This window comes from Zonotrichia albicollis, chromosome 4 (genome assembly GCF_047830755.1).
Source record: "Zonotrichia albicollis isolate bZonAlb1 chromosome 4, bZonAlb1.hap1, whole genome shotgun sequence".
NCBI classification, from domain to species: domain Eukaryota; kingdom Metazoa; phylum Chordata; class Aves; order Passeriformes; family Passerellidae; genus Zonotrichia; species Zonotrichia albicollis.
This window is the reverse complement of record NC_133822.1, coordinates 55,706,305-55,723,937: the sequence shown is the minus strand read 5'-3', so window position 1 is coordinate 55,723,937 and position 17,633 is coordinate 55,706,305. Positions and strand designations below refer to the sequence as shown.

Sequence of the window (17,633 nt, the reverse complement as noted above, 5' to 3'; positions counted from 1 at the left end):
CCAGCATCTCCAGAGTAAAAATGTGTGTGCTTTACAGACAGTAAGTAGAGATGCTTTTGTTTTGCTTTGCCTTTTTTCTGTCCTTTGCAAAATTGCTAGTGAAATTGTTTGGGGGGAGATTGGTAATTATTAGTATTTTGGGTGCCTGTTGTTTTCTGCTCGTATGCCACTCCCCCTTCAGATGACTTCCTGTGGGATTCTTTTAACATTTTTGTGCATCTTCTGCCAAGATGTCAGTCATATAGCAGCACTCTCATTGAACCATGTTGGTGATGTTTTAAGGGAGCCCTTGGCTTGGGTAATAAGACTGATTTCAGATAAATCGCTCTGCTGCCTCTGAAAGCCTTAGGTCTGTGATCTCAGGTATTTTTAAGTTAAGGAATGAAGTTTTTATGGTATGTCTGTGCTGGGTGAGAAGTGTGTTAAATTTTCAGATTAATTAATTAAAATTGGAATAATTCTGAAATGTGTTGTCACCTTTAAACAGGTACTGAGTACAACAGGGTTCCATGGGTAAGGTGTGCTGCTCGTTCATTCATTGCATGTTTTCTGTATTCTGCTAAACAAAGATCATAATCCCTTTTAGGTATTTTGGTGTCTCTTTCAGCATCCTAACAGTGTAGTGCACAGCAGAGTAGCAGTCTGCTGCTGCTCTGCTCCCAGCTCCCTCAGAATAAGATGAGAAAAGACGAAACAAGTACTTCCCCATAATAGCCCATAATTTTTGCTCAGATCCTATTGAATCAGTATTTGATTTGCAGCTTTTTGTTTGTTTTTTTTTTCCTCTTGGCATAGCAGACTCACGCATACTAAAGTTTAGTGCCTTTCAGCATCTGTTCTCTCCCTCTCTATAATTTGTTCTGGCTTTGACACATTGCCTTTGATAGAGGCTGAGCACTGGCAGTTTTGGACTGCACTGCTGCTGACAGGCAGTGCAGGGGAGAAAAAACAGCTTAGAATGTTGGTGGTCTATTGGCACAGCAGCAGCTAAGTGCCCAGTGCCGACTGGTTCCCTCCGAGTTCCTCCTGACGTGATTCATTTCACAGTGGGCTAATTACAAAGTGGATTCTCTACACATGAAGCAGCCTCCTCAGTTGTGGTGTTAATGCACATTTTCATGGTAATGTGATCAGAGCCTCATTAGCCAGTTTCCAGAATGATCCTCTGCATTAATTAAATATAAAAATGACTCTTTTTATCACCATAGAGAGGAAGAAGAAGATTAACATTGTTAATTACTACTGGGGGCCATACCTCTGCATCATTTTTTACCACAGAACCAGCAAGTGTATTCAATCCTAAAAGAGTGTCTGTTTGCAGGTAGCATGCCCATTGCCTTGCCTGATGAAGATGGTCTCTAGGTGGAACACTTCCCTTTAGTTCAATATTTAGTCGTAATCCCATCATCATTTTTTTCTTACAGCAACAGCACAGGGAAAAGCATAGCAGCAGCACATTTCCCTCTCTTCCCTTTCCCTCTCCCCAGCTCTGGATTGCCAAACTGATCTGAAAGTGTAAAATGGAGTAGAGTAGGTCAGTGTCTGCATTTCTGTGCCAGGGAATAAGAAATGCAGGTTCTGCTGTGAAAGGAATCAGACATTTCTTAAAGGGCTGCGTGTGTGTATGGGATAAAGACTGTGTCTGGTTTCCTTGCAGTAATGTTGTGAGGTGGGGTTTTTAAGAGATTCAAGAGAAATTCTTCCCTCTATCTGTTGTCTTTTCTGCTATTGAGTTGGAGTGTCAGTGGATGTGAGCACCCAAGGTACAAAATTAACTAATGCTTTCACTTTTTACTCTGGTGCTTGCCAGATAAAGTGTTATCCCTGGGAGGATCTCAGGGATGTTCCTTGGGGAGTTGAAATGCAGTGAGCCTGGTGCTGCATCTTGTGCTGTTAGGGAAATGTCACTGATAAGGTGCAGAAGGAGAGCAGAGAAATGACTTAGTGTGCTCACTGCCACATCCTGTGTTCATCAGTAAACTCATCCCTATCTTTGTTTCAGTGTGTGCAGGTCAGAGCCCAAAGGATACTGAGCATATTTTAAACCAGGTGCTGCAGTAAAGATCAGGTAGTGTCTCACACCGTAACTGCTTCTGTGTACAATTCTGATTTGGTGCTGGGAGGGGGGGAGCAGCAGTAGAATATGATAAATTAAATTAAGCCAAGGCAGGCATTACTACTTGATTTGCAAATCCCTTTTTAACTCTCCAGTCCTGTAATTCCTATACCACAGGCTGGGCTCTTTCATCTACATGATTTCTGGAGAGCTTGGGACAAGTTAGCCTGTCAGGGACATGAATTGACTGAGGATGAGCTGCGGCTCACTAGCATATGTGGATCAGATAGATTAATTTATATTCATATAAAGAAGCAATCCTAGCCTCATCTGCCACATTTCCCATGCTGGGCTACCTGATACTGTGGGTGGTCTGTGCACTCATACACTTAAAAATACAGTAAACAAAGGAAAGCATGTTTGCAGAGGAAAACCATGCAAATGCTTGCAGTGGAGCAGGTTTGCTGTGACTGTTTTTAGTGAGGTCAGATTCAGCATCCCAGGGATTTTTATTGAAGAGCTGCTGGAAAAGGAAGGCATCATTAGAATATGTATAATTTCTCACTCTTCCCCCATTCCTTCACTCCAGACTTGTCTTTTGCTTGGTAGCAGTTCAGAGACCATGGGGGCCATGTCCAAAACCATAATTTGCTGGTATGATGGATATGTTTATTTAGATAACTGTGTTTTGCATGTGCAGATTGGGATCAAAATAAAAAGTCAAATAGTCATATTTTAAGAAGGAAAGCTTTTGAGATACCACTGTGCATTGGTGAAGTACCCTCATGCTTCTGAGTGCCTCTTCACCAGTCCTCAGCATGGCTCAGGTTTATTTCTTGGCTTCACTGGGGGAAGGTATCAGGCATACCCCCTTCAAGTCCTCTTCTCCATATGCCTACCAGTGCAGAAATGAAAGATGTCTGAATTTGAAATTTATGGCCCTACATACTACTTTGTGGAGCACTTTAATATTATTTCCTGTGTGCTGTATAAGCAGGATTGAGCTAATGAGTGTGTATCCAGGAAGTCTATGTCAAGTCACTTAGAGAGGGTGGGATCTGGTGTATGCTCATGTCCATTAAGAGCAGACCTCTGCCATACTCAGCTGATTTTTTTCTGCCACTGCAGGGGTTAAAGAAGCGAGTTAAAGTCATTTGTTAACAGCATGGTGAGGATTCTTCCCATTTAGCAGAAAGGATAAGAGAAATATGTCTAGGATTGAAGGGAATCAGCAGTAATCTTCAATAGCCTTGTCTGAGACTCAAGAAAATGCAGGTTTTCTTCAGAATATTGTGGCTGTCATAAAACCATTTCTGTTTGCTTGAATTTTTGTGCTTTGTTTTCAAAATGTGGAGTTAACCCAGGAAAAGTGGGCAAAAGCTGGAGAGAGAACACTGCTTTTAGAAGTAAACCAAAGAATGGTGCAAACCTCTTTTATGAGTTGCATGTTAAGAAGCAGATCTAGCTCAGGTGAGCATAGAATTGAAAGGGAGAAAGGAGAGAAGCCAGAAGGGAAAGAGGAGCTATCTCAGATGGCTCACAAAGCCAGTGGTGGACCTGGGATTAAAACTGGAATGTTGTACATTTATGTTTCACATTTGACCTGGGATAATAGTAGAGCTTGCTCACAGCATTTTTAAATCCTCTGAGGACTGATTATGCTGTTTGCTTCTCATGTTGGTTTCCATAATTACTATAAAGTTCAAATTTTTATCATTTTAGAGTTCTGATTTTATGTTCATTTTGATATCCCTTGGGCTACTTGTACGGAGTTCTAGTGGTACAGCTCTTCAAACGCAAAGCTGCTCACAAGAGAGACATCAAGGCTGCCCACTGAAACAGCAGAGGCATTTCTGCAAGTTTCAGGAGATGCTGCTTGCAGCTGGCATTGGAACATGGAGGACTGGGGCCAAGCAGTGTTCCCCAGCACTGGGACCTGCCTTCTCTGGTCTTGAGGAAGTTTGGGGTTGTTCCAAAGATGAATTGAGGAGCTGGATGATGCAATACTGATTTTCCCCCTTCAGCCACTAATATTCTCTTTTGGTCCTTATGCCATGTGAGGTATTTACATGACAACTCCTCAGTGTGGGGGTTGCCATTATCTCTCATTCTTTTCTGTAGACACCTGCCACTACTTTTGTGTACTTTGTTTGCTGTATATCAATGCCACCTCCAAATGCCCCTCATGAATTTCACCAGCTATGGGAAAGTACCAGCTTGTGTTGCATTAGCAGAAACACATTTTTGGTTTCTGTCTAAGCTCTCATTTTATGAGAAATTCTGTAGCAGTACAGTTTTACCTCTGGAGAATATGAAAGAAAAAAAATCTGAATTTAATTGTCTGGAAATTAGCTGAATTATCTGAGTTTAATTAAATCAGTAGCAAAAGTAGATCTGGTTTGATCTTACTTCATTACCTTTCTTTTTCTTCTTGCTCCTCTAAATTTTTTAAACAAACAAGTGATAACCCCCTGAGTCTTTTTTTTTTTCTCTAAGTAGCTCATCTGAATATTCATTTATCTATTTGAAAAGTTCAAAAATAAAAGTCAACAAACTTGCAGGAGTACTGTTTAACTGAACAATTTCAGAGATCTGCTTTATGTAATTCCCCTCTAAAATGCACTGTCTCATAGTAGTAATGTAATATTAAGATGTAATCAAGCAAAGCTTGCCATACAATTCTAGCCATGTCCTAAAAACTTTCTTGGCATTTCTTTAAAGAACCTCTGCTGAACTGAAAAGACAGAAAAATGAGTTTAAAAATTTGACTTCTCTTTTAGATAAGAGGTTATCTTTGTGGTTAGCAGGCACAGATTTCCTGGTTCTCGTGTTTCCTTGATTATTTCCTTCACACCAATAATTAAGCGGCATGAAGCAATAGAAATTAAATCATAGAATAATCCCATTGCCATAATGTTTCTGCAGGGTCAGGAAGAAACAGCAGTGTCCTGACCTTGTTAACAACCTGCTCCTGGTAGAGGAGCTCACTCTCCCTCACTGGATACCGTGCCACAGATGCAGGGAACATTGGCTGCAGCAGTAATTGTCCCCAGAGCCCTGGGCACCCACTCCTCAGCTCTGGGCTTTGGGTCACCACATGCCAGTTGCCTAAAAGAGAAGAGACACTTTCAGGTCGCCTCTTGTGTGACTTTAGGATCTTACCACAGAGCTCTGTTTGGATGTAAAGGCTCCCTGAGGAGTCCTGGAGGGTTGGGATTTGGGAACACACAGGCTGCCTGAAATGACCAGCTCTGGCTGTCTGGTTGGGTAGTGGCTGTAGAGAAGACATCCATGCATACAACTGCACACGTAAGGAGGTTGTCATCTGGTTCTCTAAAAACGTAAACCTGTTAGCAGGAGGTTTTTTGGTCATTCTTTTGAACATGACACCTTAATTACATGCCAAGTAGCTAAGTATTATTTTTTATCTTGAACCAAGAAATGATAAAAAACTTTTTTTTCTGGTAAAATCCAGCAAACTCTGAAGTGTTACTGCTGACTTCATTGAGGCCAAGTTTTCATTTTCTGTCCTTGTTTACTGTCTTGTAAAAGGCTTATAGTTCCTGTGCATACCTCAAGAGGAAAGATAAAGAAAGAGTCATCCTGAGATAAGAAAGCAGACAATAGTATGTGAGATAAGAATTCAGGGGATGAGTACAACACAGGCCCTATAAAAAGCTATACTGAGATTATATCTCTAATCTGCAGGGATATTCTTTGATTCTACAATTCCACATGCAATGCCATGAAAATTTTTAAAAAGAAGTGGTTCAGGTACTGAATAGCATGATTTTCTCTCTCATTTTACTGTTTGTTCCTTGCATCTTGAATTTAGCAATGGGGTTTTAGGATTCTTCTAATTACCAGATTTTTGTACATTGTTACAGAGCCATCCTTTCTTGAGGCTTTCTTCCTGATGTGATTTGGTGTGGATATAATCCTTAGGCCTATGGCAAAATGTATCTTTATATGAGTTCTATACATCAGTGATGTGATGAAGCCAGTCTTGCTACCTTGAGCATTCTGTCAAAAAAGAAGTATATTTTAGAGGTTCAGTTTTGGTTTTTATTTTTGTGGCTCATTGAAGAGGAAGGGCATTAAAATGTCAGCCAAACAATCCACCATGGATGTGGGGTTAACTGACAGTAGATTGTTTCACCAGGTTTCTCTCAAGATCTGAAAGTTTATTGGGGATGAATGCAGCAGGGCTTGGTGAAAACTAGCAGTTTTCCACCCCTAGGGATTTGTTGAGGTCTTATCAAAATAATTTCTAAAAAATACTGAAAAATTCTTGGATCTTTGGCTTTAAGACTATTTAGCTTCAGATTATGTTTGACATGTAATTTGAAATGGCATGAGCTTTTGTAATAGTATTTGCTTTTCTGTCAACCCTGTAACTTTGAACCCACTGGTAATTTCAATCACTAAGGCTTTTCTCCTCTTTTAGTTTAATGCAAAGTAGTTTGATGACACTCCTAAGTAGATTTTATTTTTCAAGTGCAGGAAGATTTCCAGGTTTGCTAACATCACCTCAAAATATCAAGACATGAAAGAATTTAAGAATTTCTGTGCTGATAACTCTTGATACCTTACTTTGTGGTTGCATTGAAGATAGTTACTTTTCTATTTTTTGTGCAATAAGCTTGTCTTTTGTTTTACTTTGCTCAATAACTATAACAAAACTGAGTCTGTTAAGAGAGGATATTAAATCAGCTGCTGTTCAGAGGTTATCTATAATATAACAAATAGTGGAAAAGAAAGAGAATTTTAAAAATACTTGTATGCTATTTCTAGGACTGGACCTAGAAATGGAATTATACTGTCTTTATATATGTAATGCACTGCAAAGTCTCCTCTTCAAGTGTTTGTATTTTAGTTTAAAATACTGATGTGGAGAGGCAGAGAGCAGGGTGACTATTTGGCCATTCCTGCATAAGAGGATCATGTAGACTTCCATGACTCCCACTGTTGTGAGTTTTTATTGTTTAACTTTTAGGAAGTTAGGACATTTTACATATTCTTCTCTCTGGTGGAAAAAATAGTACATAATTTTCTTCTCCAGTATGACAGTTGGAGGTTTTGTTTGTTTGTTTATATGTTTAACTGAAAAAAACAAACCCTGATGATAAGCAAAGTGCAGCAAAACAAACATTAATTTTTTTGTCTTCTGAATGTTTATGGTAATAGTTATTCTCTAGAGATTTTAGCCATGACATTTGACCTCTGAAACAACATAGGCACAGTAGAACAAGTAATCTTCCAAACCACATCACACAAGAATTCCTGTGCTTCAGGTATATTAATGTCAGAGTTGAACCTGAGAGGATTTAATCTGCAAAAAGCCTACAAGTGTCTTTAATTTGTCTAGATAAAACTTAGTTTTTGAGTTCTTCACCTAGCTGGAGAATTCTTTCTTTTTTTATTTCATACTTTTCAGTATTTGGGAGGGGGAGTGTGGAGTGTTTGTTTGGGTTTTTTCCTAGTTCTTGAAATCATAATGTTTTGTAAAAACTACTTTTCATTAGTAGCACTATCATTTATGATCAGTGAGAAAAACTTGTAAGTTCCAATCAGGTTTAATAATTCACTTTATGAAATTTGAAAGGAAATGGGATGAACTTAATAGATAATGTTTAGAACCAGTGTTACTCTGGTTTGATATTCTTCTGCATATCTGTGGTTGGCAGCATTGCTCTGTAATGTCAGAAATAGGTACTGCAGTGCCAGAACCTGTGTCCTGAGGACCACAGGGAGCATGGGACGGGGTGGATTTGGCTACATCCTTATGAGGACTCAACAATTGATATAAGCAGAGAAACGGATTATTTTTAGTTACCTGTAATATAACAGAGCAATTGACTGACCTGTGTTATATGTTTGATTGTCTTTTTAATGTGCTTTTTGCATATTATAGTGATGAATTTGCAGGGAAAACTGCTCAGGGAACAATCATTATTCAGATCTTTGACTACTTCCCCATGGCTAGAATGTGAAATATTCAGATTCCTCATAATATCCCAGGTCATATGAACTGCCAGCTCAAAATAAATTTTAATGGAAGAAAAGGTTGATTATTAGTAAAAGTTCAGCCTTTGGAATGCATTCTCAGAAGTCAAAGTTGCTGAAAGTATTCCACTACAATATAGTCTTTCACTTGAATTTGTCATGTAGCCTAATATTACAGTTGGGAAAGACGAAGACAGATAAGTTTATAAATGAAGAATACAGTAAGTGTGGGTGGTATCTACATTGTTTGTCCCTAAGGAATATAATTTCATCAAAATCAAAATGCTTCATTAAAAATTTAGATATTTCTTTGAAAATGGAGTTACAGAAAAAACATGGGGAAAAAATTTCCAGAAATTCATGGATGTTATGTATATATCATCATAATTGAATATTTAGGTTGAGTAACTTTTGAAACATATACAAGACTTTGTGAAACAGTGTGTTATTTCATGTATGAAATTTGGAAGCCAAAAGTGAGTCAAGTTTTTCCTTTATCTAAAATTGTTTTGCTCTTCCCAGAGTTAGGTGTACTGTTTGAGAAATCTCAGAACTTCTCTTAATGTGGAATTTCCATTCTCTCTGGATTTCCCATTCTGAAATACGTGACTTACTAGGGGGAACTCCTGTCTATGTGAAATTGTATTGACCAGCACACTTGTAGAGATTTGTTTGAAAGCAGTCTCTGTCTTGTGAGAGAGGAGCAAACTGGCAAGAACAGATTTAGTAGCTGTAAGCAACTTCCAATAAGGTATTTGACAAAAAAAGAATGCACCACTCACCATCAATGCATATTGTGCTGCTAGAGAGGAATTTTGCCCTGTTTAAGAGAATTTGCCGAAATCTGTCTTTCTCCTTTCTGGATATTGCATACCACTGGAAGGGTGACTGGAGTATATTGAGGTATAGTGTATATATATATATATACTTGGTGCAGCAGTGGGACTTGCAGGTCTGGCTCTAATTCCTTCTCTTGTGGGTATATGTTAAGAGGTTCTGGTTTCTCTTTTCCTGTTCTGGTGTAAAGTTCAGTATTATTTAAAGCTAAAAAATTACCTGTAGAGATCATGGCAAGTGACTAAAGAAGACACTGACTTAGCATTGCCTAATAACAATGATAGTGATCACAACAACCATAGTAAAGGGCTGAATGGAGCCACTTGGCATTTTTTGGTAAAGTTATAGCACAAGTGGATCATTACAGGAGAGTGTAGGCCTGCCTGCATTTCCAATGCTTCCTCAACATACAGAAAGGGTTTGGTTAGGTTTGTTGGATGACTGTTTTTTCTTTCACTGTACATTAAACTTCAATTTTGATATGAATTTTCATTACAATTTTCCCAGAACTACTTCACAGGCAGCTAATGGGATGTGCTGGTTTTTTATTCGTGTATTTCGTTGTAGTATGCACATCAGAGGCTTTTTTAGTGTGAAAGAATTTCTAATTGTTAATTTGTTGGTATTGCTTTCTTCAGATCCTAGTAGAAACAGGGGGATTTTGGTATTTTTTCATCAGTAGTAAAGTCCTGTTGCTGTCAGTTCCACAATATATTTCATATTTCAGGTGTGAATCTTACTAAACCATTTAAAACCTTCTTGATGAAGTAGTTTGAAGTTCTTAACATAGGAGGTCATTCCAATTTATCTCCAAATGACCTCTTTGTCCCCAGATTTATGTATTTCCCTGATTTAAAAATGTCATTTGGTCATGTTCAGAAGGAGAATGTCTTTGAAAGCCTGACTTGTAGGAATATGATGAATAGTGTCAGGGAAAGGATTTTGTCCAGAGAGAAAATACCAAATCATGTAGCACTGGAGTTTCACTTACTAAATATTGTCCAGGCTCTATTGTTGAACCCTATGCTGCCGGTGTCACTTTGTCAGGATGCTTTCTGTCCTGTGACTAGTGGCTTCAAATGTACTCATTCATCTTCTTGTCCCATTACATTTCATGTGACTGATGTTCTGCACCTATTAAAATTGATGGGAAAGAACAAAGAAGAAAAATGTGCCCTTCAACTGATTATGCCTTTGAAAGAGCAAATGAGACTCCACTGCTGTTTAGAGTAAATGGAACAGTTATTTCTAGGCTTATCTATATTACTTTATTTTAATATTAGCAGTGGATTCCTTATTTTGGGTTGGGTTTTTTTCCCAATATTATATTGAGAGTAGTAAGTTTGCATCAATATTTTCTCATTTAATTTTGTGACAATAAGTGAACATACAAACTCTCTTAGATTTATCAACTGCCTCTGGTAATCCTGCCTGCGAGATATTGCTGCCATGCCTGAATTGCCCTCTTAGGGAAGGATGGAGGCATGTTTGACTAGGCTGAGCCTTTCCTTTGAGGATTAACCTATTGCTTGCCCACAGTTCAGGTGTGCTGGGAGAGCACTTTTGTGGGATGTCACAAGGTTCTGCTTGGTGGGTAGTGCTTGCTTACCTTAAGTTCTTCAGGGAAATTAATGGTGGACTAGAAATTCAAAAGACTTTGTAGTGTTGGCTTTATCTTTGTTTCCTGGATAGAGATGGCTTCACAAAGTGCTAGTCCAATGTTTCAGAGTTAGACAAGGGCCATTAGCCAGCTCGATGGAGAGGACACATGTCATAGTTACTGACAACTGAAGGCAACACACAGAGGGAATTCAGAAGGAAAAGCTCCCAAGTGATCAGTATGTCTGATTATTTATAGAATTATGACAGCCTTCTCAACATAGCAGCCAACAGTTCTTTCCCATTTGTGCATAGTAATGAGATTGTAATTTCTTTTTTTTTCAAATTTGAATTTTGACTATGGGCATTTGCATGCCCCCAAAATGCAACATAATGGACCCCTTTAGGCTCCCTTATGTTCTTGTAGAGATTTCAGCAAGTGCTGTATGCAGTTCTGTTCCCTTTCCTCGTGGTACTCAGATGCATTAAAGTTTATTTCCATCCAAAGCTCAAACATGTTCTGGATTCATATATTTCTGTGCAAGGAATTTGGGTTTCTTAGACTTTGTCTTGATATTAATCCTTTGTTAATTCAGGCTTAGTAGGGTATTCTGTCTGAAGCTCAAAAAGTGTGCTTGGCTTGTGGGCTGGGAAATGCTTCAGAGAGTTGTGAGTATTGAAAGACTGTTTCTTACATCATAATGTGTAATTATTAAAGCTTGCTGATAGTCTTCAAGGCATATTGCTTTGTCCGACATTTTTCTCAGTGTGCAGATGGTGTACTGTGAAGTGAATAATACTTTTAGGATGGGAGTGGATTCACTTGGCTTACTATAAAGACAATTGTTCCCATCTAGAATTCCTGAAGAGGAATTTGATTAAGATTAAAATCGGCAAATAAGACTTTAAGAATCTTAATTTAATAATTTCTCTGTGAGGTCTCTTCTCTCTTTAGTTACTTACTTGACCTCCAGCTGAGAGTGGATTCATGATTTTACAATAACCTTTTTACAGATTATTAACTCCTGAAATGAGTAGAAGTTAAGCAAAAATACAGTGGACCTGCAGTCAGATCCTACTTAGTACTCTGATATTGACAGGACAGCTCTAGACTATTCAAAGCACATTCTCACCCTTAGCCTTAGAGGCACTTGAACAAGTAACCCCAGGGGAATAAATTTTATATTGCCTCTCTTTTACTCTGTGCTAAGATGACTTATGGAAAAGGGATTGTGGAAGAATGCACCCTGCAGAAGTGTGCAGCAGGTAGCTGATGCTTTGAAATTTGCACCCCAAAAATGGTTTCCCATGCATGTGTCTTCAGTGGGATATGAAATAGGTTGGAAGTGGGAGAGAAATTTCCGTTTACCCATCTGGATTGCAGTGAATGCAGCAGCTGCTGGGACTAGGTCCCAATTAATTAATTCTGTTGCCAAGGAAAACCAGTTCTTAGCACTATACAGAAAGGTCATCATGCAAATAGTAGTGCTGTTGATTTCTAGTATGACTTGAGAAAGAATAGGTCTCAGCATTCCACTTTCCCATGCCTCAGGAGATTTTAGTTGGAATCCACTCTAGGTAACAGATTTTTAGAAAAGCTGCTATTCCTACACTTTTGATTTTGAAGACACTGAGAATTACTTATCTTTTTTTTTTTTTTTTGTAGTAAATCTGAATGCAAGAGTGGGGATGAGACAATTGGATTTCCTTTTATTGCACAGGAACACTGAACAACACTGACAGAATATTTACTCCTGTCTCTTCCTTCTAATTTGATTCTCTGACTACCATATCAATCTTTGTTCATTGGTGAAACAAAATTCGAGTACCACAGGTGGTGTTGCTTGGGCCTCTGCAACAATTAAAAGATGTTAAATGAAATGTTCCTCAAGCCGTGTCAAGCAAAAGGTCTTTTATGGTTCCTATTTTTCTTCCTCCAGAGAGAGATTTGCAATGTTTGGTATGGATGTGTTCAATACTGGTAACTATTGAATTTTGATTGACCAGCTTTCTTTCTACTCCCCAGCACACACAAAGTCATTTGAATAATACCAATTACACTGGCATTAGTAGCATGTACACCATTCTGGAGAAAAAACTTTACTATCCTCAGTTAAAGTACTGTGAATAATGTTCCAGGGGTAGGTTGTTCTTCCTAGTGGGCAGTCTTTTACCTTGCTGTTAGAGAAGAAAGCACAGCATTGCCTTGCCTCGCCCTGCATGGTTTTTGTTCAGCCCATGCAGAAGGAAGCCAGGATCACCCTGGCCTCTGCTGAGCAGGATGTGACACTGGCTGTGCTTTCTTTTTTTCTTGGGGGATCAGAGGGTGATCCATAAGCAAACTACTCTCATGGTTACCTTTGTTCAATAGGTCTGTGTTGGTCATCCCTTTCCAGATATGCAACTGTAGGCAGAATGAAGTCAAAGATGCATGTCCAGTTGCTGTAAGATATTTTTCTCTTTGTCCTTTCAGTTGTCTGCATACTTACAGAAAACAATATGCCGAATTAAAACTTCCAGTAAGGATACTTCTATAAGTGTAGTGGAGTTTTATGTTTAGATCAGGAAAAAAGTTATCCTTCTTATAGATTTGCAGTATGTTGAACCATTTGAAGAACAGAGGCAGAACTCCAGAGAATATTTTCCTAACATGCTGCTGGAATCACATGGTACAATTTTTTTCCTCTTCTTATAAAAAGGCCTGTAGTTTTAAATCTGTTTATAGATTTATAAACATTATTCTTATTCACAGAATACCTCACACACTCAAATCTTTATTAAGTGAATTATAGGCTGTGTAAATAAGTTAGGAAGGAAATAATGTACAAGGGATGATCACCTGGCTAAAACTGCAGGGCAGCATTTTTGCTAGGACATCTGAGAAAGTAAATTCATGGGAAGTACTTCAAATCTCCCCAGTTTATATTTCATTCACAATCAGTGCTGTAGTGTGCACGCGCAAATCAGCTTCTAGAAAATACTACTTGACACAGATCAGAGTAAGATCCTGCTGAAAATTCAGAAATATGTTTACGGTTGCAAGTGTTACAACTTTCAAAGCTGAGAGTATATTCAGGAATATTGTCCATATGCCTCTATTGGCTGCAAAGTAATGCAGCTTGTGTTACTCCAAATGAACATTCGGGGATTGGAAACTTGCTGTTGCTTGAGAATTTAGACCTTACTTGCACCTTTCTACACAGTATAAACTTCTGATTGTCCTTTACAAGTACTTTAGCTCAAGAAGCATTTTTTAAAATTGTTGATACACACTGTGTTCACATTTGCAACTAAATAGTTGCAGTAGCTTAGATTGTATGGACATAGCAGGATTGACTTTCCTTATTTTTGTAAACTGCTGTAAAAAAATCCAAACTTTTAGAGCTGTGGTTGTTTATTGAAGAATATAAGTCATTTTACAGAACAGGAAAATTCAATTAAATATTACATTTTATGCCTTACTATATGTAACTGATTGATACTCGGAAACTGAGAAAGCAAAGTCCTCCATCACCTATATCCAGGAATGTGGAGAAAATACTCATTAAATTAACATTAGTTTAAGAAAAATGAAACTTCTGAGCCAATTACAGTTTACTGTTTAGACTGAAACAAAAATATGACCTTTGTTACAGAATGTGTGACTTGAGCAGGCAGTTCCATATAAAATTGAGAAGCTGCAAATGCTCTCTACTTGAGTGATAGTGAACGTGTGATCTTAGTTCTGCTTCATTAGCCCCTAGTGAATGAGTGGTAAATTTTTCCTATTTATACATTTCTGTCAGGGGATCATAAACATAGCCTGACTAGTGCATATTTTCAGTGTGGCAATTTATTTTTTTCCCTTTTTTCCCCCAGCTTTGATGAATAGTTTATATTCCACTTGAATAAATTTTTCTTCTTTTCAGATATTCAGATAGGTATTAGCACTGGTTAATTATGCACTCAGTACCTTTTCTAATAGAACTATCTGTCATTATGGCAAGCTTTTATGTTGTATTTGAGGTATTCAGTCTTTTCAGTAAAATACTGCTTTTGCAGTATGCATGGGAACGATCAATTTTATTTTCTGCTGATTTGATAATTTTCTACTGAAATTTAATCTTCTGTGCTATGGAGTCTGTGGCCAATTGAAAGATTTTTTTCCTCTACTAAGAGAAAAGCATTGCAGAAAGCACACCTTTAGATTTTTCTGCACTATAATATGTTTACATCTCATTTTAAGGGTTAAAATTTTGCAACTAGATTGTTTTATGTGTCATTTAATAATTCAGTATACCAGGGTTATAAGCAGCATTTCCTTTTTCCTAGATGTTTCTCCAGTGGTGATGTTTTCTGTAGAATGTGTAGTCTAAAAAGTCGCTAAAGTTGGTACAGACATGATGAATATTGTACAAGTTGATAAGTAGTTTGTTCTAGTCAGTGTTTTTTATACAAATGCAAAGTATGTTGTTGGCTTTGGACAGAGTACGTTTTGTGTGCTTCTCTACCTCTATATTGTTGCTTTTCCTGTTTTCAGGTCTTTTTGTCCAGGATTTTCAAAGACCCTTATCCAGAGTTAGCTGTTTGTCACAATTGAATTTCAAGCAGTTTCAGAAATTTTCTTAGTGTTCTGTGGACAACTCAGTCTTAAACCCTGTTAGATTGAGCCAACCAAATTTAATTGGAAAGTGGTATCTTTGAGATACACCTGAGTGATCTTTCAGAAATGCTGTGCTAGTTCTGTGGCACCAGAACCAGCTGTAGGGATGAAGCCTGTTACATCTCCAGCCCCTGGCAGCTGACTGAAGGTGACAGTGGGCATTTGACACTTTTTTCCTGATAAAGGTCAATAGATATCCTAGAGAAAGAGCCTGAAAAAGTGTCTGAGCTTTGGAAGGTGTTCTACATGGTGGTGAATTTTCCATGACTGGAAAAAGATGAGAGGACAAGGAAAGAAACTCTGTAAAAATGCATAGCAGGGCTAACACAGGCATGCCTTAAAGGCTGTATTTTTTATCATTATTGTAAATTGATTCTCTACTACATTAAAACTGCTTTCCTAATCATAATAAGGTAAGATCATAAATGGGAACAAACTTAGTAATAACAGCAGATATTATCAGAGTCAAGGAGATGCTTTTAGAAACTGATTGCTGATTCCTTAATATTGACTATTCATAAATTCATAGAAGCATTTAGGTTGGAAAAGATCTTTAAGATCATTGAATCCAACTGTAAGCTGAATACTGTCAAATTCATCACTAAACCAAGTTCTCTGAATGACATAGCTCCACTTCTTTTAAATACCTCCAGGGATGATGACTCCACCACTTTCCTCAGCAGCTTATTCCAATGCCCAGTAACCTTTCTGTGGAGATATTTTTCTAAACCCCCAGGGCAAATTTGTTACTTGGACGAAAAGACCGATCCTCACATGACTACGGCCTCCTTTTAGGAAGTTGTAGAGAGCAAGAGGTCCCCCCCGAGCCTCCTTTCCTCCAAGCTAAACACCTCCAGCTCTGCCAATCACTGCATGCAGCATTTGTGCTGCAGGCCCTTCACCAGCCTCCTTGCCTTTCTCTGAAAAAACTCCAGCGCCTCAATGTCTCTCTTGTAGTGAAGGGCCCAAAACTGATCACAGCATCTGACATGCATCACTGAGTACCAGGGGATGGTTGCTGCCCTAAGTCCTGCTGGCCATACTATTGCTGAAAATGCCAGGGTGCCACTGGCCTTCTTGACCACCTGGGCACAGAAAATGCATAGAAAGTTTAAAAGAAGTTAGAGTAAACCTAATTTTAGTTACCATTAATGAAGACTCTTGCTCCATTCAAGAAGATAAGAGGGCTCCTGAAAATTTGAGAGAACAGATGACCAGAAGCATAAAGGATTCCAGTGAAAACAATCTGTATCAGGGTATTAAATAGCTCCCATTTTCTTTATTGCACTGATAAATTCCTAGTATTCTGTTCCTGTTTTAGCCTTTAACTTCTTCAAATCTTTGTGCACTCTTCTTTTTCAACAAGAAGATTTAGGAACCTTGCACTTGGTTCATAAAGCATCTGTAAGTACATTACACAGGGCAGATAATAATACTATTCTAGTCACCCTGTTTATCCTAACTATAGTATGAAAGCATCCATCAGCCTAACAGAGTAATCTTGATCTGTGACAAGGAAGTACCAGGGGAAAAAAATGTAAAGGAAAGTTTTGTTCAAGATTATATGTAGTGCCAAGAATATGAAATCAGTGCTTCTACCTCTTCCCCTCCACACTCCAAAATAAAAAAGAACAACTGTGCTGAAGATAAACAGGAAAATAGAATTGGATTTGTTTGGGAACAATTTCTTATGCCTTGTGTTGTTAGACCTGTTTTTTGGCTAGAGAAATTGTCTCTAACCTAGCTTTTCATGGAAGGGTAGGTATATGTAAAAATAATTATGCTGGTATCAGCATCTTCTCAGGTTAACAATCAACTGCTGATTCTTGCAAAACAGAAAATCTGTTCTTATACAAACACTAATTATGGAATATCTGCAGAATCATTCCAAACTAGCTTAATTATACACAGGTTTTTATACCCTGCTTAATTGCATTTTACACTGAAGAAATGTCCAGACCAGTCCTCTTACTGCTCTGGATCTTTCTGCAGTGTAAAATACAATTTTATACATAAGCTCTTTTTACATCTTTGCTTTACAGGTTAAACTGACTGTCCCAGATGCTTTGCTGTTGTGGCAGGCAATTTTTTGAGAGGCTCCCCAACCTCTATTAATTATCATTTTGGGATGAGCCTCCTGTACCACATCAAACAGATTGCATCTGTTACATCCAATAAAATTGGTGCATGGTGGTTATTGACAGGGCCTCAACCATCCCAGTTTTATTAAAACCACTTTTACACATAGGTTACGAGTTAACAGTGCCATTATCTTTCCCCAAAATCCCTTGGCAGTTAGTACTGCCAGCAGCAGTAGAAATTACAGAGGGATTAATCTCTGGCTCCATCCTCCAAAAGCTTTTCTCTGGAGGTACAGAATGGTATGCTGAACTGTGTTAAGCAGTGAAAGATTTAATGAAAAATAAGCCCCCAGTGTCTGCCTGCATGAGAGTCCATGTCTGTCCCTTTCCAAACCTGTCAATACCATTTTCC

General features: G+C 38.2%; 1 protein-coding gene across 3 annotated transcripts in view; it reads left to right on the top strand.

The window, feature by feature from the left end:
- The window catches only part of PDZRN4 (PDZ domain containing ring finger 4), a 228,605-nt gene that overhangs the window by 133,515 nt on the left and 77,457 nt on the right, over nucleotides 1-17,633 (top strand). The gene's annotated exons all lie outside the window — the stretch shown is intronic.